This window comes from Triturus cristatus, chromosome 8 (assembly GCF_964204655.1).
Source record: "Triturus cristatus chromosome 8, aTriCri1.1, whole genome shotgun sequence".
Lineage (NCBI taxonomy): Eukaryota > Metazoa > Chordata > Amphibia > Caudata > Salamandridae > Triturus > Triturus cristatus.
Genome location: NC_140591.1, coordinates 1,392,782,919 through 1,392,806,177, shown reverse-complemented (window position 1 = coordinate 1,392,806,177; position 23,259 = coordinate 1,392,782,919). Strand labels below are relative to the sequence as shown.

The window sequence follows — 23,259 nt, the reverse complement described above, 5'->3', positions numbered from 1 at the left end:
AGGATTGCTAATTTAGGTATCTTCAGTGGATGTTTTTTGCTTCTGCTAATCTAAGGCTTGCAAGTGATGAATGACTTGTCCTTGCACTAAAAGTTCTAATTAATCCTACAAGGGATTTTTTTTGTATTTGTTGGGCAAACATTCACTCATGTGGATTGAATGGAAGCAGTATTTTATAACCCATATTGATGCGGTGGATGAGGCCAAACTATGTTTTTTAAAGGCAGAAAACTAATTTACTTCACTCCTTGGGGCCAGAAGGCTTGATGGTTTATGTGTGAATTCCTTAGTAAGATGTGGTGGGGATGGTAATGAGTTCATTAGCGTGTTGTATGATCTTGTAACTCATATTAATCCAAAAGTGTGCATAGGAATTACAACATGCAAATGTATTTACAGGAAACAATTGAGGAAGGAAATTGTTGATGAGTATAGAACTGCCCTGAGGAAGCTTGCACTAGACTGCAAGTTTGGTGCCCTTGAGGATGAGTTTATACATGATCAGCTAGTTAGTCACACACTGAATCCTGCCATTCAAGAAAGCCTCTGGATCAATGGTGGTTTGGATTTAAAGGACATTATTGCCATAGTTAGTTTGGCCGAAATGCCCACATACTGCGTTAGGGTTGTACAAAAGGACATGGATGCTTGTGAAAGTAGGTAGGTGGCGAATATAAATCCCAGTAATCAGTCCAGAAATCTCCACAGTGGTATAAGTAAGAATAGTCATTCAGTCAGAAATCTTTATTCGGCTTAATGACAGCCATAAAAGAACAAATAAAACATTATTTTAACAATAATATTAAGATTTTAACCAATTTGAATAATACCCAGGAATTCATTTTCCGACAACATTACGAAGTCGAACTGCAGCGGAGATATACTTATAGACCATAAGACAGGTGAATTCATTATTTAAAAGAAGTAGAAGACATAATGCAGGTTGACACTTTCTAATATTTAAAAATCTTAATAATGGTTTTAAAAAAGTGCGTCTGGGGTTAAGATACAATTTACAAAAAAACAAACTGCAAAGTGCTTTGTGCAGAAATTGAATTACATGGACACCGTTCTAATTTGGCATCACAATATGCATCACGTGGGTACGATACCAGTAAATGAGCAATACCCATCCTGAACCTGATCAGATAAAACATCGTTGCTTGATTCAAATAAAAAGAAAGATAGGATTCAATTCGTGGGGAGCTGATTAGCAGTGAATGCTCAACGAACCTTTTTTTTTTACCATCTCTTGGCTATCTCTTTCATGCTTCAGAAGTAAAAGAAAATCACTTTTAAGCTTGGCCATAGGAATTGCAGATATATTTCCAGGATTGTTAAAACAATCCTGCAATCTCAACTTCTACAATTGTTCTTGCAAGTAAGAGAGCCATGGATTTTTTTTTACATAATCCAATTTTAAACAATCTAAAATTATGTCACGATTCAGGACTGGTTCCTCTTTTACCCAGATGCTACGCCAAAGCATCAATGGTGCTAATTGCATACGAAAGGATAATGGCGTAACACCTAATTCATTATGACACATAATGGCAGGGGTGCTTTTAGGTAATGTCAGCACACGTTTTAACATCAAGTTCTTGGCTCTTTGGAGGCCCAATGTATTTGAGCAACCCCAGACTCCAGCGCCGTATAATGTCACGGTGCATGTTCGTGCTTTATAAATATCAATAATTACTTTTATGGGGCGAGAACCTAATTTTTTTGTGAATCTAAAAATGGCCTCCATGTTTTTATTAAAGCCCCCAATCCTGGCATTAACTAGGTGGGACCAAGAGTTTTTTTCGTTAAAAAGAATGCCCAGATAAGAGAAAGTTGGCACCTGACATAGTATTTCATTCTTTTTATGTAGAAAGTTTTCATCTTAGAAGGAACTTTACCTGCTACTAAGACGTGTGACTTGGCAACATTTGTTTTTAACCCAAGATCGCTCATGAATTCATTAAAACTAATTAAAAGCCTTTCTAAACCCACCCCGGTTCTCGACATTAGGACGCAATCGTCCGCATATAACAGGGCTGGTAAAGTCCTATGGCCTATTGTTGGTGCATCTACGTTTCCAATTCTGATGTGGCTTTCCAAGTCATTTACATATAAACAGAAAAGGAAAGGAGCAGGTATGCATCCTTGTCGGACTCCACAATCCATCTTTATGGGTCGGGTAAACTCTCCAGTTGCTCCGTAGCGTACTCTACCTGTGACACCCTGATGCATTGCAGCTAAAAAATGGACGATGGAGGGATCAATGCCCATAAGGAGCATTTTCGCCCACAATTTCCCCCTCTGCACCCAATCAAAGGCAGATGTCAGGTCCATAAACCCCAGGTATAAGGACCCTGACTTAGCCATGATGTATTTGCCAATGACCAGGTGCAGGTTAAGGCACTGTTCTACAGTGCCCAGGCCCTTCCTGAAGCCATACTGGACAGCGGAGAACTTCCCTTTTTCTGTGACCCAAGTCTCCAGTCTCTGCAGTATTACTCGCCCCATAATCTTGCAAGTGCTATCGATTAAAGAAATAGGTCGATAGAATTTGGGATCTGATCTATCACCCTTTTTAAATATGGGAACAATTGTAACTGATCTCCATGACTCCGGAGGTCCCTGAGCTGCATAACATCTTAATATATTTGTTAATAGCGGGTGCCACAAGGGGGTATTTGCTAAAAATAGGTCAGCGGGTATGCCGTCCGGCCCAGGGGCCTTGTTCTTTACAGTCTGGGAGAGCGCCCTATTTACCTCATCTAAATGTGGGGGTTCCATGGGACATGCCACATATTGGAAGCGCGCGGCACTTTGTTTCTCAGTGCTATTACTATAGAGACCGGCAAAATATTTTACCCACGATTCGGGCATGATTGTTGCATCAATATGGAAATTTTTTGTGTCACCAAAGTATTCTTAGTTAACGGTTTCCCCAAAAAGTTTGGAGTCTTTACTCTGTGATGCCGAACATAATTCGCCCCATGCCTCTTGCCTAATTTCCTTCTTGCGTTTCTCCAGTGCGCGTTTATAATCTATGCGCGACGGTCTCACTCCCACCCTATCTCGTGGTTTAGTTTTTAGGATATTAATTAATTTATTATGTAATTGGGAGCATTCCCTGTCAAACCACCTTTTATTTTTCTGTGAGCTGTTCAACTGGTTTTTAGTTAAGAGCACCTTGTTGTCTCAATTATTGCATTATACGATTTGATCATGGATGTAACACTTACATTTTCATCCAAACAGTCCAGTACTTGCGCAAAATTGCTCCTTATAATCTCCTCCAGAACAATCTCAGGGTTGACAGAGGACCACTTCCGAGTTAACCCCTTATTTTTAGTATAAGATAAGGTGTCTACCTTAACGGGTGTATTTGGAGGAACTGGTAGGATTGCTAATTGTAATGTTAGTGGGTAATGGTCGCTAAAATGTATTTTAGGAATATTAAAAACCACGGTTTCAGAGTTAAAATAATAAGACAAAATAATAAAATCAATTAGCGTCCCTTGACCTCTTCCAACATATGTTACCACATCAGAATTTAAAAGCTCAATGAAATCTAAAGTTAAGAAAAGTGAGAATTTTGACAATAAAGAATTAAAAATGTTCTCACAAAGATTGTGCTCAAAGTGATAGCCACCCACCGCATCCCTTGTTAAATGGTGGCATGCCTCGCGTTTAGACAGTGAGCACAATTTACAATTAAAATCACCCCCCAGAGTATTACATAGTCCATTTAATCTCCTCAATGTGTTTCATAAGTGCAGTTTCAAGTTCTTGGGCAATAGTAATATTTGCACTATTAAAATTATTGTGATAAAAATTAATAACCACGAGGGTCAGGTTACTCTTAAGAGAAATATTTATAATCTGGAAATGTGGGGAGTCCAGCTGCAGTTTCCTAACTCTGCCATTTAATGTTGTGGAGATCATGGTTATTAAGCCACCTTTATCATGACCACCTACAGATGGTCTAGCTGATGTGTGTACAGAGTAACAACCATGTATATAAGCTGGTTCACGCATCCAAGTTTCCTGTAAACAAATTATGCTGAATTTGCTGACAAACTCTACCCAGTCGTTAATGCCTAATTTGTTTAACAGACCTGCTACATGCCAGAAGAGACTACCATGAGTAAATGTGTCTTTATGTGTCTTTATTCTCTGCACAACCGGTGTCAGTTATACCACTTTCTACTGTCATCATATTTGTTATTACTGTAGGGTTCACAACACCAATTAGCTCAGCAGCAGGGCATAGTGGCAGAAGATCTAATGTGACATCATTAAATGGATTAGGAGAATTGGGCCTTGAATAATATGTCGGGTTTAATAAGCATTCCTTATTAGGATGACCCGGAGCAGTTAAAAAAAATATTAGAAAAAGTCGAGCAAATGCCTGAGGGGGCAGGATAGCTGTCTCTTTCTGTCTCAGCTAAAACATGCAAAAAGGCTGGATTTAAATATGGATCACCAGAGTCCCTCAACGACTGACCATTCAGTCAGTCCACCTGATCTAGGGGAGAAAAGGGGTTGAAAGTTGGAATCCTGAATGGGGAGAATATTTTAGGATGGGATTGGGCCTGGCCAATACCCACATTTGGCAACGGCCTATAAAAATAGCCAAGTGGTACAGCTTCGATGGTTCCCCCTATGTTATTACTCCAAGGGAGTCTGTCCGTGAGCCAGTGCAGAAAATTTGTATCCCTAAAATTTACAACGATGCAATCTCCCATTTCAGTTTTTGCCTGAGACCCCACCCATGACACACGTTCTACATTATTGATTTTATCATTTAGAACGTCACAGCCTGACAAGTCCAAAGTCTTCGCCAACCAATGCACCGTTTTATTTTTCAACTGTTTCCAATCTTCTGTCCTACTATGAGACAGAGGTGGGACTTTTTTTAAGAACAATGACGTAGGGGGTAACTTCCGGGGGTAGGTGAAGTAGTCTCAGACTATTATTCGCACCGGCTGAGAAAGTGTTATGATTTCTACAAGTGGGATTAATGTCACTTTGTTCCACATTTGCTGTAGATGGTCCCAGCCGTACTTTATCAAGTTGTTTAGATGAGTGCATTGTAGTCTAAGTGTTAATACCTACTCCGACGCCAAAGACCGGTATCTGAGAGAGTGGAATTACCTCAGGAATGTCCAAATTTGTATTCGAGATGGGGTTTGTTAGAGTCTCTGAGCCTGTGGTAACCTTCGAAATACTAGAGCCAATTAATATTTTTAACGAGACATCAATGCTGTTTAATACCCCTACCAGGAGGTCTAAAATTGATTTTAAGATAGCCTCCATCGAGCTTGTATAACATTTGAATAATGCATTATCCCCCATATACTCAGTGTTGGTGGGGTCCTTAGCAGCACCCGTTGCTCGTATTACTGGCTTACGTGTTGGGGCCATGTTTTTCTTTCGTGTCACTATGGGTTCTATAACTTTCTTGGCTTTCCCACACGCCTTAGATTTTTTAGATGGCGGTGGGCAGAGAGTATCCACAAATCCCCCCCTCCTGAGTGATGCCAGTATTAACCTCATCTCCACTAGCTTCCAAGTTAATAGATGATAATCTTTCTTCTAACGTTTTATCGTGCTCACCCACAGTTCTCGTTGGGATGCCATTTTGCAGAGCTCGTTGCGTTTTCCCCAACCTCTCCTCCACAGACTCTATTTCACTTGTTATTGCCCCCATCGCCGTCGTTAAAAAGTTCGTAATTGATGAGGTTAGTGGCCTTCGTGGTCATAACGGTCTTAGGTTTCCCCATCTCCTTACCTTTTATGTCTAGCAGTCCTCAAACTTGTTACTGAGCTAGGGGTTTCTTTTCCAGGCGCTCCTCTCTCCGTGATAGATGGCCAGGGGCCTTGGCCCAGCCCAGCCTCGTCCTGTCGCAGACGGGCCTGCCCTTGGCTGCGCTGCGGGAGCCCTTGCCGGCACTTATGCGCCTCCTGATGATGTCAGTGGCTCAGCACGCTGGGAATTGGAGTCCCTCCCCGATCCTCGCCCTCAATGTATTTCACGGGCAGCGGGATGGCCCAGGGGCTTCAGCGGCAGCACAACCTCCCAGTAGGGGACCAGCAGCTGATTATATTGGGCTTGTTTGGTAGCCCTTGCACTTAATTTGGGCTCCTTTTCACAGGGAGTTGCGCTTGTTTCTTGGGTTCAGATCTGGCAACTTTTTCCACCAGTGGGCGGGCTCCAGCGAGATGCTGACTCTTTGCCGAGTGACAGAGAGTTCTGTGTTGAAACCTGTGCCCTCGGGGCGGCTGCCCGTCCGCCGGAGCGAGCCAGGGCCCGGGGCCAGCGGGAGGCACTGGTGACAGCGAAGAGGACCCGTGCTGGTGAGTAGACGCTTCAGCGATAAGTAAGAATAGTAGCAGTGTCAGCTACCATAGATGGGACAGCCTTAATCATCTAGCCAAGAGTAAGGGTTGCCATGCTCTAAAACAGAAGTGTAGAGGAAATGGGAAGATTGGTCACTTCAAGTGATTATGCCATAAAAAGAAAGGGAACAAAGGGGTAAAATGTGCATATAATAGGAGAAATTAAGCAGTGAGGAAGACTGCATGAACAATCCTTATGTCTAAAATGTCACGGAGAAAGTATTTTTAAACATTGTAGGCAAAGGGTGTGGTAAAAATATTGTGCACCATGAGCGTAACAGGGGTGAGGTTACTTAGGTTCCCTATAAGATTGTGGAAGAAAATTATTGGAAGTACATGTATGATTTTTTTTTTTTAAACAGTTATGGCCACAATTGTGTAAGTCAAACGAAATCCCTGAATGATATAGGGAATGTGTAGGTACAGAGTTTCAGGTCCAAAAACAGGACAACTGCAAGCAAAGCCTTCAAAGATAAAAATAAATAAATGAATAAATCCATCAGTAATTGGCTGGTTAAATCAAATTGACCTGCATATACTGGTGGATTCTAGTAGCAACAATCAGGTTCTGACAGTGAACAAGGAAGAAACTATTGGGAGGTGAAATGAGAAGAAACATTTCCACGTAGAGGTGAAGTCTACTAGAGGAATTAATTTAGGCTGACATAATGGAGACTATAGAACATTCGGATTGCAACAAGTGGATCTACAGGATTCCAAAAATAATAATATCTTCATTGATAGGTTTCCCTTGTGTGTTTGGATACCGGCTTTTTGCAGGTCTCACCTCCACACCACACACACTTTTTGCTCCCATTTAGACTACTGGGCACTGGTGTAATGGTTCTGAAAACATCCTCAGCCCTGCCAACCAGGATTCGGAGCATGTGCTCTGACCCTTACAAATAGTTTATGGTGGTTTCGCTTATATCCAATTGGCATTGCCAAATTTACTTGTAAGTCCCTAGTATATGGTACCAGGGGCACACAGGGCCAATAAGTTAAAGTGTCCCCTCCGGGTAAAACATGGCTCCCCGTCTGACTCTGCAGCCTGGAAGAGTATTTTAACACTGCTAACTTGATTTTGAGCGATTGGCAAAGCCTTTCTAATACAAGTCACCCTTACAGCAGGCTTATTGAGTCCTAAGGCAGAGTACAGCATATTAGCATAGTACTACTAGTTGTAAAAATGCATAATGATAGTTTTTATTGTGGGGGAGAGATTGGTAGCCCCAGTGGCAAGTACAGAGTTACACACTGATATCTCAGCTGAATGGGACTACCAAAGTTGGTACTTCAAGGTATCAAACAACTCATTACATTAAGACCAACTTGATGTCCACATGAAAGTAAATATAGAGGCCTGCCACTGTAGAAGGTGCTACCTCCTTTTGGCAGGAAGCCACACAGGCTGTTGGCACAAAAGGCGAGTTTCAAAAAGGAAGCCGCCTTTGAAGGGCGAGTAACAAGGAGACGTGGGAGGTGCTGCCCTATTGTGTAGGTAGACAGGCTGGCAGCGGGGCCAGACAGAGGGGAAAAAGGATTACCAAACCGGTTTTCCTGTGTGCGTGTAGCCCAGTCTTAGACCCGACCCTAGGGTGGGGTTGAAAGCTCTTGCGACCGAGAAAGGTTTCCTGTCATCTTGAGAGTTGGGCAGAATAGAGCATTCTGAGATAGCTAGACACCACACTTCACATGAAGTTGTCCGCAGGTGGGAGGGACCCTGGTAGCCCCCATTGGCTAGTGACCGGTGCAACCTCCCCTAGGGCACTTTCTGGTCATATAAGGGGCACCCCTTGAACTCAGATCGCAATGGACTGGAGAAGAGGACTGGGGAGGACTGTCCTACTGTGCCAAGAACCAGGCGGAGCGAGAGTGCACCAAAGTTGGACTGCACCTGTTGCACCTTGGGCTAGCAAAGAAAAGGGCTGTGCTTACCTTGTCCTGCTCATGGAGAAGTCGACTCCTGAGGCCAGCCAGAAGCAAGAGATTTCAAGGGTCAGTTGGCTGACCTCCTGTTCGCAGCACATGGCCACAAAAGCTGAGGTAGCCTAGCTGCCGAGTTGATAGCAGAGTTCTCCAGATCTTTGCTCCTCGCCCCTGTGCAGCCTAAGGGACCAAGACCTAATACTCCAAAGTTGCACCCTAGTATGCTGGATCTTGGAGAGTCATTGGGAGTGCAGCTAGGTCACCCTGAAGACAAGTCACTGCCAAAAGAAGGAAACCGTTGTACCAGTCGACTGGCAGCCTAGTGACAAAAGGACGTCTGCCCAGCTCGAGAGGGCGGTCAACCCCTGTGGCCATGATCGCCTCACCAATCCCATGGGCCGAGGAGAAGCCACAGAAAGACCCCTTTCGAATTCACAGCATCTTCGTCATCCTTGAGCATCTCCAGCATCCTGTATTCCTTGCATTAAGGACCACTCCAATAGATGTCAATGGCAGGGTTGCACTGACACTGAAACTGGACTAGAGACAGCTCTCATTATAAAGGTAACTGTTTCCGTGGACCATGCTGTTTCCCCTGACTGGCTCTCTTCTGGAGTTGGTCGCCTTGAGTAACGCCAAGTAAAAGCACTACAACTTGGCCAAGGTTCTATGTGTCAATTAGTTGAAGTTGCCAATGTTTAATCGCAGTCAAGCAAAAAGTTGCTATTTACTCTAATTTGTAAAATTTATAGCTGCGGAACCCTCTGGTGTAACTTCATTGTTTTGGTGTCAAAAATTCATTAAAATCTGATCTATTTAATCAATTAGTGTTGGATTTCTTGAGTGTCTTGTTTCCTTCTTGTACAATTGTTTTGGTGCTGTTGAAATGCTTTACACTTGTTCCTTTGTGTAAGCAGAATGTTCAGAGCCATAGCTACACAGGATTGGGCTAAGGTTAATCCAACGAAGCCCGACTGGTTCTTAAGGGGTTGGTAGTGTATTGCACAAAGAGGTCACACAACCATACCATATACCCCATTTCCTCCCAGCTTGCCTAAGATCAGTGAAATGTAAGCACTAGTGAAGGCAAATAACATGTTTTCCATCCTTGGCCTGTCTGCATTATTGTGCTAAGTTCAGGGAAGGGAACAACAATCCATTACATTGGATACCCCTTAAAGTCAGAAGGGAAAAGAGTAAATGACAAGCATTTTAATAGTGGCTGACCCTTCTAAGCATGGTGCATTCTGCCCAGCAAAAGAAGAACGGATAACAAAGATCATCGAGGCCCTGCCGGAAATGAATAACTCTGGCCAATAATGGGACCAGAAGGTAGAACGTTATACCCGGAGTATGCATCACATGGAGGATGGAACATACAGAGTCAGAACATAATCAGACTGGCTTCCAAACTCCTGGGATTGGAAAAATATTCCACAAATGAGACTAATGGATTACGTCTGGCTGAAAAACCCCATTTGCCACTATGTTATACATACTTTTAGTAAAATCAAAAGGTCTTGGCTAACAGACCTAATAAAGCCATCAGTCTGGCATTGGCTGCACCTCGCCTTTGCAAAAGAAGGCAAAAAAGAAGAGCAAACAAGCTCTGGCATAGCCAATAGGTCTCATCTTTGGGACCTTATAAGTGTTTAGTTATCCAGCACAATATCCTTGGTGCAACAACATCAAGTGTTGCATGGCTAAGCACTTATAAGGTCCCAATGGCGAGACCTATTGGCTATGCTAATGCTTGTTTTGAGTATGTGGCTCGTGCAGGTATGCCACTGTGAGGTAGAGATGCTGCGAGTGCTTTTACAGGAGCCCCTGTGACATTGGGCCTCTTCAAAATGTATATTGGGTCTGGTGTAATACTTCTAGCCCCTATTCCCGTCTTCTCACACCCAATGCATCCTTAAATGTCCCATGTACAGCCGGGGTTGACACTCCTATTACCCCTGCCCTCCAGTGACACTTTACCCATCACGGGTGGTGGTGGTGGTGGTGGACATGTTGGTGGACGTGGTGGTAGTGGACGTGCTGGCGGTGGACGTGGTGGCAGTGGACACGGTGTTGGACGTGGTGGTGGTGGTGGACGTGGTGGTGGTTGCGGACGTGGTGGTGGTGGACGTGGTGGTGGTGGTGGACGTGGTGGTGGTGGTGGACGTGCTGGTGGTGGTGGACGTGCTGGTGGAAATGCAATAATTGAGCAGGAGGCTCGTGTGTGTGTGTGGGGAGGAGGAATGGAACATGTTAGAACATCCATTTGGGGAAAGGAGTTTGTCCTTACCATAAAGCCGTGACTAAAAGTGTTTGCACTGGGGTATGATTGGGTAGCACCTCAGCTCAGTTAGCATGATTATCCATTTGTTTGCAGGATCATACATACAAAGTGGAATTTTTACTAGAGAATAGGAATATGATTGTGAACTTCTTGTTGTGCATGCCCTCAAACCTTAAGGTCGAGGGTGGTACCTGTAAGGAAGAGTGCATTGTCTTGTGTGTGCTGGGTTGTGAATGCATTCAGTAAGGAAGAATGGCAGCAAGAATACAACAAGGATGAAACATTGCAATGCGTCAAAACATCGTTTACATGGAAGATTGCCATAGAAAGGAGTCGGATGCAAGATCTTTGCTGGAGGTTCAAGATGAATTGTCATGGAATGATTGGGCACTAGTGAGGGACAACAGGGAGGTTCTTTCCAAGTCGCTGAGAGGGAACATTATTTTCATGTGGCTTGATGGCATTGCTATGGCTAAAATGCTGTGAAAACGCATATTGGTGACCAGGTGTATACGTTGATGTGGAGAGCGTTGTACCAGTAGTTTGGGTGCAGAAAAGTCTACAAAGCCTGAGACAACCCTTATTTGAATGAGTGCCTGTCAGCCCCTAGGGAAACTGTGGCTGAAAGCATTATGGGTCCTGTTGTTTTCAGGTTAAATACATGTTTGTGCTGATGGATGTGTTTTCTAGTTGGTTGTATGTGAAAGTAGTCGAAAGGGCCAACAGGCAGAATGGGTTCTGGTATTTTTGCTAAGTGACATCAGGGTTAATTTTACTTCTGAGAAGTCCAGAAAGTACATGAGAGAGCACAAGTATACTGAACAGGACCACCTTTTTGTATAAACTCAATGGAAACTGAATGGTGGAAAGCTTTAACAGAGTGTTGATGGGGGGCAGTCAATTGTCAGTGAGGAATTGTGGGGATTGGGAGGAGCAAATGCTGAAGACAATTTAGTCTTTTAAAACCACGACTGTTGAGGCCACGGGTATGACCCCATTCGAGGTCTTGAGGTCTAGGAAGATTAGTTCAAAGTGTAACCCAGGGTGGCTGGTTGGTTCCGCTGTGGTAAATCGGTCTTTGGAGCATGCGAGGAGAAAGTCAAATATCGCACATGGCAAATATAAGAAGCATTAAGATAAGAAACATGGAACAGTTTCCACATTGTCAGGGTGCATCATTGGGTTTGTATCAGTGAGCCTGGTAAGGTGCCGAAGGCAGAAAGCATGTATTATGAGCCTTATATGGAGGTCCACGTGATGAAGATGAGAGACTTTTATTAAAATGCAACCAAATGAATAGTCAAAGTCATTTGTGCAATATTAATGTGCAATTTATGTAAAACCAACACATTTGAAATGTTCTAAATGCAGTACGTAGTTATACTTATTAGTAGAAGGCCTCAAAATGCCTACAGCAGCTTTGCTTTACCAGTAGCTTAACCAATGTGCTAAGAAGTGCATAAAATGTTTACAAAGTTGACCTTAACCTGACAGTGCCTTTAATGAAAACCTCACTTGACTTTGCAAAATGTTTCTGATTAATAATAATGTTTTGAAATATTTGCTAAAGCTCACAAGAAGGTAATGCATGAAAAGAAATGTTGATCTTTTTAAACATATTTTCCTCATTTTATATGATGTGATGCTGAATAATATCCGTTGCTGCTGATGTTTCTATTTTATATAGTTCATTGTTAAACTAACATACAAATTGCTTTAGTAGGTTAGAAATGTAGTCGTGCTCATGGGAAAGGAGGTCTACAAATCGAAAGACCTCATATGTAGACACAATCTTAATTTTGTTTCCCACTTCACAAGAACGTTTTGTAGCCTATTGCACCTTTACTGGAGAAGGAATAGGATAGTCTGTGCTCGGAAGGATTCTGGAAGCCCACTGGACAAGAGGAGAAGATGAAACATGAATTGCAACATTTCTTTTCGACTGTTTATATTAGCGCATGTTCCTATAGTAGTTTTTTTTTTTTTATATATGTTTTTATTGTCATTTGTAATGTACAAAAACATGGAGCGTTAGGATACATTTGAATTACTTGCGTTCTCTGTGTTTTATAGCATTATACATTGGTAATTACACAAATGTTCCTATAGTAGGTTAACAGGCTTTTACCCCCCCCCCCCCCCCCCAATACCTTTTAAGGCGCTTTCCCTTTTATGCCATTGAAGCCGGATGATGAAGGCTTAATGCTGATTTGCCATCCTTTTTTAATTTACTGCTCATTGTGATTTGCTACTTCATTGTAATTTTTGCCTTATTTGCTTGAGACTCAACTGAGTTTCGTGAACCTCTCTTTATAGGAAGTTATGCTAATATTGATTGAAGTTTGAGCGTAATGCTCTATCTCACTCTATCCTCTTGAACGTGAAATCTTTATGGGTTCCAACAAGCACCATTTCCACCCCATTATTAAAATAGCGATTCTTTCCTTTATGGAACTCGCTTGACACATTGCTGTTATGATTTTGATCTAACCATACCCTTTTATCAAATCTGTATTTTTACTGAGATATTAAACTAACTGAAAAGATTCTACTAAACTCTTAATTAAAATAAAAGCCTTAAAAACGAACTCAAACTTTCATTATTGACTGAACTGAGAAATAGAATTGTGATTATGATTTTTGTGATCCCTAGCTCCAAATCTTCTCATAAATGGCGGCAAAGGTTTGTCGAAGAGAAGAAGGCCCACCACCCTGAGGGGGATCAACCCGGTTCCGAGTAAGATAGAGATGCTAAACCATTTTGTTTAAATTGATTCCCGCTCCAGCAAAGAATTCTGAGAGGATCAGTTTTGGAAGATGTGGACATCATTCTGCAGTTAGTCTAATACAAGGCACCCTCAGCAGCCGTTACTGGAAGCTCGCTATTTTTTGTTGGATGCTGGAATAAGTAATGCGGTATAAGAATAGTTGAATGTGGCCCCATCAGATGTGTTATCTGATGGTGGTGAGGATGACAGTGCATGTCAGGGAAGAGGAGGCACAGTTTGGCACCTTTGGGTTTGCCAGTCCCGCAGGGTAGTTTAGAGGAGCATTCAGCAGCCATGTAGGTAATGTATCAGAAGGAAAATGTTCTGATTTAGGAAGAAGAGGGTTGTGTGAAAGCTACTGGTGATGATTTGAAGAGGGGGTTCAGATCAAAGGTGCCCCCAAAAGTACTGCTGAACATCCAAATAATTTAGAGGATTACATTTGTGGATAGAGATACATTTATTTTTAATGTTGTTGGCGTTTTGTTATGCTTTACCTCTCCCATTGTTTTTGCTGTTAGCTCTTGTGTTAGTTCCTAACTTTGTGGGTTAAAGATCGGGGTATCGTATGTCTACCTCGTAATACGGTTGAGGCAAATACAGTGGAAAGTGGTTATTTAAACCACTTCTTTATTCTGGAATGTTAGGTATGATGTTAAATTGTGGTAATAACGATGAGGCTGTTATCTACTTCGTCGGGTAATAATTATGCTTCCAGTTTTAACAGTATCAGACCATTTACAACACCCTAATCCAAAAGGTAGCAGAAAGCTGGATATTCAAGTGCTGCTAACATGTTCGAAGGAAAATAGACACACTGGCACTAAAGTAAGGATGACATCTCTTTCTATGAGGAAGTGATATCGTTGCACATTGTGTATGTTATTTAGCCCTCCGAATATTGGAAGTGCTCCGTGCTTTTTAAGTTTAAGATATTGAAACTTGAGTGTTCGACGTTGGTCAGTTCTATACAAAACTGCGTACCGTGCTCTAACGTCCCTCCAATAATGTACATCTCATGCGCCCCATTCGCATTTAAACAGTGCATCATGCACTCATGTTTCCTCGTGAGTGTCGGGGGTCCGACGACGTTCAGGTTTAAGAGTGCTGTGCCCATGGGTGCTTACCCGACGTGTCTCTGGAACTCTGCTGGTGTATCTACCGTCCTTCTCCAGTGCCCTGTGCCTCTGCTAGTCCGAGACTGCACTGCCTGCTGCGCGTGTGGAGCGTCCAGTTGTCATGGTAACGCACCACCTCTCCCTGAATCCGCACTCGCATTCCCGCCTAAAGGAAGGTCAGTGAAAACTGTCCTGGTTTCTTTTTGCCTCCAACCCTCCTGAGGATCCCACTTACTTCTTACCTGGGTCACCAAAACCAGTATAACGCGAATATGTACCGAAAAAGACAGCTATCCTAGGGCGCAGGAACAACGTCCAAGACAGTGCTGCTAGGTTCCAAATAAAAAAAACAAGCACAATTTCCTCTGAAAAGAACCCCACAACAAGCACGAATCCTACCAAAGGAAGCCCAAACGAAAAACTAGTACTACCGAGCATTGTAACTTGGATGTGTAATACGGAAGCAAATACAAGTACATTGGCGCACAAACATAGGTTCTTCTTTATATTAAGTGATTTTTGCACTGCTTTCCTAATTTCAAACCTATTTTAGTTGTATTTACTTTAATTTAATGATCTATTTTACTTCTGATTGATTAAATTCATGCACTTTTTTTTGATATTAAGACGGCCAGTTTCTTTAAAAGGAACGTTTATCGTAAAAGGAAACGCCCCCGTAGCAGTTCCTTGCAGCGTCCTTCTTTTGCTTTGGTGACTGTCATCCTGTATGCTCTGCCAATCATCGGCCATGTTCATTCCGAGGCTACTTATTTTCGTGGGTTGGTTGCCCAACTCCCTTTCGCTGCTATCACCTTCAAGGACAGTTGGGAGTGGGGCTTTTAAGAAAATACCTTATCTAGTGGTTTTAAGGTTAAACAACCAGAGAACACTGCAGCAAGAATACGGTCAACATTATTTGCGATGGTAGGCAAAAGAACCCAGTTTCGCTTTATTATACGTAACATAACTCAACAACACAAGCACTTTGCATCATGTGATAAAACGCTGGAGATGGCTGGTGCCCGTCCTGGTATCTGAGCCATCAATCTCACAAAGTAGATTTTGCGCAGTTTTGTTTCTGCAAAGTGTAGAGTGTTAAGCCAACTCTTTATTGTTATATTAATTACAGTCTTTACAGTGTGCAAAAGTCCTAGTGCAAAATAGAGCTGTCATTTAAAAAGACTAAAACAGTAAACAAATTTAGAGCGAGCTTGCAGAAGGAACAATAAAATGTATTTTTACATGAGCTGGAAGCAGATTGTTAAAAGGAGGTAGTTTAAAAACACTGGGGTACACAAGTAAGAAGTAGTTTAAATACATTGGAGTACAGCTAAAATGTTCAGTGTCTACAGAATTAAAAATTTGCAAACATACGTGACAAGAATTTTCAATTCTATTAAGGACAAGGAGGCGAGGATTATGCTTTCTCATTTCTTTACTAGAAATGCTCAGCAGCCAATAAGAACACAGTATATGTAACGAAAAAACTACAGTACCCATAAACACTAGGGTATGACGTATATAACCATAGAGTCCACAGTATAAAAGGTAATATGGCAAGTACAACATCCTCTTTCTTTGGTGAGGAGAGCAGTTCAAATATAAGGAACAGATCAAGAGTCACAATGACCAACAGGAGGAACCACCATCAGTAGCCGCAGGAGTCCATAAGGAAAAACACACAGCACTGGAAGGCGACAGGACCCTGGTAGCCGAAAGCCATTGGATGCAGAAGAAACCAGAAGAAGCAGTAACATCGTCACTTCGGGTCAGAACCTGAAAAGAGACAGACTGCCGTAAAATACATCCAATATATAATAAAAATATAACAAGGGGGGGAAAAAATATCAGAGAGCAATAAATCATCAGAAGATATATAGTACATATGCAAACATCAGTATAAATGGAAATAAATACATCAGAAGAAACATAATGGGTGGGATAATCCTCGCCTCCTTGTCCTTAATAGAATTGAAAATTCTTGTCACGTATGTTTGCACATTTTTAATTCTATGTCAGGACAGGAGGCTCCGATTATGCTTGTTCAAAGCTTATCCACCACTACTGAGGCAACATGATCAATAGGTTTATAATAAAAAGATTTAAACATAGAATCAGAAGACCAGTCTGCGGCCTTCATAATGTCAGACAAAGTAACACCCATTGAAAAAGCTTTAGAAGCCATAGCTCCCCGTGCCGAATGAGCACCAAAAATGGACACATCAATGCCGGCCTCAGACATAAGCCAGCGAACCCAATGAGCTAAAGTAGCCGGGGTAACAGGGCGAAAGGGCTTCTGCAAAGCAATCAACAGTTGACCCTGCAAATCAGAACATAAAGAAGCAGTACATACCTCATAATCCTTGACGCATTGGACCACACAAAGGTTGGGATGGAGAGGAAAAGAAGGATAGGAAATGAATGAAGTATTCGTTTTGGTATGACGAGAGAGACGAAAAATGACACCCTCAGGGGTAAAACAACGACCAGCCAAGTCTAATGCCCGAACATCAGACACCCGTCTGCAAGAGACAAGGCATAACAACATGGTTAGTTTGGCTGACAACTGTTTGCGGGAGTTGGAAGGCCAGGCGTCCAAAAACTTCAAGACAATGGAGACATCCCATAAAGACGTGTATTTAGGACAAGGGGGAGTCGCCAGGCGAATACCCTTGAGCAATTTAGTAATCAAAGGATGTTCACCAACAGGTTTACCCTCAAGAGGACTATGGCCTGCCGAAATGGCAGAACGGAAGTTGTTAACCGTCCGATAAGCTAAGCCTGAAGAGGCAAGAGATGCTAAAAAATTAATAATTAGAGAGACATCCGCTGTAGCGGGATCAGCCTCCCGTTGAACACACCAATCACACCATCGTTTCCAAGAGCCTGAGTAGCGTTTGTGAGTGTTGGGTGCCCAAGAGTCACTGATAAATTTGCAAGCGTCGCGTGAAAGGCCTGGGACTGACCAACGGTCCCCGAAAGTCGCCAAGCCAGAAGACGGAGAGAGCCTGACTGGATCAGGGGATGCGGATTCCCGAGAGGGTCCAGCAAAAGATTCCACTTCTGGGGAAGAAGGATCGGCACCGCACAACACATTTCCAGAAGAACTGGGAACCAAGCCTGAGCCCTCCACAGAGGAGCAATCAGAATCAGCTCTGACTGATAATGCTTTGTGCGAGCCAGGACTCTCGGAATCATCATGAACGGAGGAAAGGCATAGCACAGAAGGGCAGGCCAGGTCTGGAGAAATGCGTCCGTGGCCAGGGCCTCCGGATCCGGTCTCCAGCTGAAGAATCGGGGAAGCTGCGTGTTGAGGCGAGAGGCAAACAGGTCGATGTGACTCTGCCCCCAAAACCGACGGAGGGAGCGAAAGATGCGAGGATGAAGCCTCCAATCGCTGAAATCCCGAAGGTGACGCGAATGCCAATCCGCAACCAGATTGTTGCGGCCTGGAAGATACTCTGCAATAACAGTGATCTTCTTCTGTAGACAAAAATGCCAAAAATCTTTGGCGATCTCCGCTAAGAGCTTGGACCTCGTGCCGCCCAACTTGTTGACATAACGAACCGCGGACACATTGTCCATGCGGAGAAGAATGCAACAATTGGCTCGAAGAAGCGTGAAGCAACGAATCGCAAAGGACCCCGCCAGGAGTTCCAGACAATTGATGTGAAGAGACAACTCCTGAGGAGACCAACGACCCCCCGTTGAAATGGGACCGCACCGGGCTCCCCAGCCCCACCGGCTGGCATCGGACTCGATCACCATCTCCGGGGAAGAACCGAACAGGGCTCGCCCATTCCAGGCCTCCATGTGGTCCAGCCACCACTGCATCTCGCACCTCGCCTCTTCTGAAAGAGGAATCTGATCTGAATAGCGAAGACCCTGCTGGAGATGACGGATCTTCAACCGTTGTAATGCCCTGTAATGCAGAGGCCCTGGGAAAATCGCCTGAATTGAAGACGCCAAAAGACCGACTACACGAGCTATAGATCTCAATGACACAATCCGTTTGGAGATAATCGATACCAACTCCCGTTTGATGTAACGAATCTTCTGAGTGGGTAACAGAAGTTGACAGGTCAGAGAATTGACCTGGAAACCTAGAAACTCCATCACTTGAGAAGGAATGAGGACAGATTTCTGCGGGTTCACAAGAAACCCTAGGGATTGGAGAAGATAGATCGTCCAATCGAGATGCAAGATCAATTTGTGAGGACAATCTGCCATGATCAGAATGTCGTCCAAATAGACAATCATGCGGAGACCCCGAGCGCGTAAGTGTTCCACCACTGGCTTCAGAAGTTTCGTGAAGCACCAGGGTGCCGACGAGAGGCCGAACGGAAGGACTTGGTATTCGAACCAGTTCCCTTGCCACTGAAACTGGAGAAACCGCCGATGTGGCTTGAAGATTGGGATTGACAAATAGGCGTCCTTGAAATCTAGACGAACCATCCAATCTCCCGCTCGGAGAAGATCTTGCAAAAGATGGATCCCTTCCATCTTGAAATGTCGGTAAACCACTCCGCCGTTGAACTCTTTTAGATTGAGGACCAGTCGGGATCCACCCCCTCGTTTCGGAACCAGAAACACCGAACTCACAAACCCTCTTGGATGGCGGGTAGTCTGAAGAATAGCTCCTTTCTCAAGAAGGGAGTCGATTTCCGATGAAATGATCTCCCGATCTTGAAGAGAAAAGATCAACGGGGTGGGAAGGAGAGATTGAGGCGTGGGCTGATAAAATTCTATTTTGTAGCCCTGAACAGTTTCGAGAACCCAAGCATCGCTGGAGATTAACTGCCAATTGTGGAGAAAAAACTGGAGCCTTCCCCCCCCAAAACCACATCGGAAAAAGGAATCAGCCTCACCTGAAGTATTGGAGTCGTGATGACCTCCTTGTTGTCCTCCGAAACGACCCTTCCGGAACTGTCCCCTTCCCTTACGGGAGGGATAGAAGTTTGAACGGGTGGTAAAGCCAGAATCCTGTCCACCTCCACTGTGGGACTGAAATCCTCGTTGAGAATTTTGCTGGGATCCTCGGCCGAACGAACGTCCCCTAAGACGCCCGGCCTTCGCAAAAACCGGCCGAAACGCCCGCCGCAGCGAGGCTTGGGCCTTGTCAAGGCCACTGAAAGTTCTTTGAGGAATGGTTGACCAAATAAGAGCCTTGATCCAGGCGGAGAAGGATGGAGCGGCGTCGTTCGCATGAAAGCGCACAATTGGCATTGCCCAATTGACAGATGGCCCTCTGAGCCCATTCAATGAGTTCATCCGGGTTTACAAGAGCTGATGACTCCTTAGCTAGAACACCCAAATCCAACATTTTTGTGAGTGGGCCCAATAAATCCAATAATTTATCCTGGCAGGAACGCCAAGATCTGTCCAAACCTTTTTTGGGGTCTCTTGCGTACTTCTTAAGGTAGGTGACCATGGTAGGGTTGACCTCCGGAGTGTCGGCTAAATGGTCCGCCAGATCAGGACGGGGACACTCAGATCTCAAGCGGGCTCGGACATCCTGAGCAAAAGGTTGGCGAATGTGAGATTGCACATAATCCGCCACCGCTGGTGAAGGTAACCAAGAAGAGGAGTGGGGATGCATAATTTTCGAAGGTTCAAATGTGAGAATGGGAGGATTGGAAGAAGCGTCCACAAAATGCTCCTTGCGAGCCCTTTTCCGAGGAGGTGGCTCAAACTCAGAAGAGGAGGAATGCGCATCGTCAGCATCAGGATCATGGAGGGATGAAAAAGAGGTCCCAGCCGACCCTTTAGTAGAGGCCATGTCCGAAGACAGTGTTTTAGCCAACCGCTGAAAATCAGACCTATGAGGGTTGACAGGGGACTTTGACGCACGTGCCGGCGGTAACCAACCCTGTTGCTGTGCGTAAAAGACAAATGTCGCTTCAAAGGATTAATAGCGCGCACAAGCGCCTTATTCATGGAGTGTTGCACCCCTTGATCTAGCGCTTCCACCAAATCATGCTCCAAAGAGCCAGAAGGATCCTCCTCATAATAATAGCAATCTTCCTCATAATATTCTTCCATCCTGACACAGAGTGTATCAATAGTCAATGCCCACAGGAAAAAATCAAATCAATAGTGGCCAAAGGCACAACGCAGGGGAAGTGAAAAAACCCCACAGCAAGCCAAAGTGTAGATTAAATCTGAACACTTAATTAAATAAATTCAAATGTGGAGGGAGGGCTTGCTGTCAGCAAAAAAACTAGCACTCTAGGCAATGCCTATGCGTATTTATACAGCCCAAACGTTTTCAATATCAAATGGGCGTAATAGGGGCAAATACTCAGGCTGTGGGCTCTCGGCGCGAAGCGACCGCTCTGACAGGCGAGAAACACCTGATTCGGTAAACAAATATGGCCGCCGCGCATGCGCGGTAACGACCGCCCGGTATTTGAAAGACGGAGCACTCGCAGCGCTAGCGCGAGCCTCCAAGCCCCTGTCTCCCTCTCCACAACAAAGACGCGAGCGCAAAGCGCCCGACAAACGGGAGGTGAACCACACGCTCCCCGCACAATAAATTACAAGCGCGGCGAGCGAAACGAAGAAAGCAATGCGTGCTAAAAATTCGTAACCATGGCAATATAAACAAACAGGTTGAACGGTACAACGCAATGAAACCCTGGAAGCAATATGCTACAGTATCAAGCATGCAGACAAATTCACAGCGAATGCATTAGAAAAATGAAAATAAGCACTTAACTGGCTGCGGAGCAGCAAAGAAAGAGGATGTTGTACTTGCCATATTACCTTTTATACTGTGGACTCTATGGTTATATACGTCATACCCTAGTGTTTATGGGTATTGTAGTTTTTTCGTTACATATACTGTGTTCTTATTGGCTGCTGAGCATTTCTAGTAAAGAAATGAGAAAGCATAATCGGAGCCTCCTGTCCTGACATAGAATTGTATTGCAAGAGAAGGGATTTGATTTATATCCGAGTGGTAGTTAGGTGGCTTTTGCTGCCTTCTTCAGGGCCCTCTCAACTCCTTGGAGCATACATGCCAACATTTTAGAAGAATACAGTGGGGGATTTTTTTTTTTTTTTTAAATAATCGGGAGAATGTAAATATTCCATTGATTTTCATTGAGGCCTGAATCTGGTCTATTGTCATTTATGGGACCAAATGTAAATATATGTTTTTCTCTTACCTGTCAGGAGCACGGAGAAAGCGCTATGGGAAACAGAGAGCGTGACAAAAATGTGGTGCACTGGCCTGCAGAAGCAGGCTACTGGCAGTGCATACTCCCAGTCATACAAGACCAGACCTTGTCAGCTGAAGCCCACAGAGGAATCTGGTTTTTGCATGCAGGAATTGGGAGGCAGGAGACCAGTCTTGAAATCGGTAATCTCCTTTCTGAATCGGAGGGTCGCATGCATGTTGGAGGTATTTTATAATCTCGTCTGTTGAGTTGAAGGGAGGTGAAAATGGCTTGTCTACAGGAGCGCACCCCTAACTGATTCCAAAGAGGGCGGAGCCAATGTCAACGAATGCCTAAGGTGAAATTTCAGAGGCAGATGTGTGCACCAGGTCTTCATTCGTGAGCCCAGTGCTTTAAATGGGCCGGTACTCACCGGCACTTCTCTACTGCCGAGGAGAGTACCGGTACTCATGAAAATGTAGGCTCATTGGCTGTGAGTGCTAATGAGCAGGAGTGGAACGTGTCTGGCAGCCTGTCTGGCAGCCAAGGCGCCGCTGCTGTAGCTCCGATCTGAGCCCCAACTGAGCTTTTCAGCAGGGCTCATCTGAATAATGTCCAGGGCTCACCATCATGCTGTGCTTGACAGAGCAGGGACTATAAGATTAATTTTACCTGCTAGTGTGCGTGTATGATTTTCAAAGCGCAGCACTTCAAGTAGTGAAAAGTCAGTGCAGGGAAATACTTAAACATAGAAATTTTATCAGGGGCAAGGGCAGCGGATTCTCACACTTCCCGTACTTTCTCTCGATCGGAGGATAATGCCCAGACAATGCGGTTAGGTGTGGACGGTGGCAGCGTCTCCCCTAGCTGTCTGATACGAGGAAGCATTGCAGGAAGCGTATGTGTACTTAGCAGAAAGTTAGCGCTACATGTTTTTCACTGTAGAAAGATTTAATCTAATTTTAATAGCACAAATTCTTTCTTAAAAATTAGTCTACAGTACATTGTAGTATTGCTTATTAGTTCCCCACTCACCCGCATTGGTTGTTAGGGAAGTCTGGCTTCAGCTGACAGCCTGCACGCCTTGGTCCGACTCGGTGACTATCGCCGTTGAGCGGAGGGCGGACAGGCAGACCCAGTCACTTCCGCATTACGGGCGGTTAGCGCTCTAGCTTGTGAGTCTCAGGACTACAAAGGGAGCGAGGAACGACCGGCTCTGGCGGTTAGGTGTGGACGGTGGCAGCGTCTCCCCAAGCTGTCTGATACGAGGAAGCATTGCAGGAAGCGTATGTGTACTTAGCAGAAAGTTAGCGCTACATGTTTTTCACTGTAGAAAGATTTAATCTAATTTTAATAGCACAAATCCTTTCTTAAAAATTAGTCTACAGTACATTGTAGTATTGCTTATTAGTTCCCCACTCACCCGCATTGGTTGTTAGGGAAGTCTGGGTTCAGCTGACAGCCTGCACGCCTTGGTCCGACTCGGTGACTATCGCCGTTGAGCGGAGGGTGGACAGGCAGACCCAGTCACTTCCGCATTACGGGCGGTTAGCGCTCTAGCTTGTGAGTCTCAGGACTACAAAGGGAGCGAGGAACGACCGGCT

At 44.2% G+C, this 23,259-nt stretch overlaps 1 protein-coding gene across 2 annotated transcripts in view; it reads right to left on the bottom strand.

The window, feature by feature from the left end:
* CFAP298 (cilia and flagella associated protein 298) overlaps window positions 1-14,874 on the bottom strand; it is a 62,415-nt gene extending 47,541 nt beyond the window's left edge. Inside the window, exon 1 of one of the 2 annotated variants that reach the window (XM_085620550.1) lies at window positions 14,738-14,874. The gene's annotated coding sequence lies outside the window, so the exon portion shown is untranslated. Of the gene's footprint in view, window positions 1-14,504; window positions 14,640-14,737 lie in introns of those variants that run through there. The other variant, XM_085620551.1, reaches the window with a different exon arrangement.
* Window positions 14,875-23,259: the final 8,385 nt, after the last annotated feature.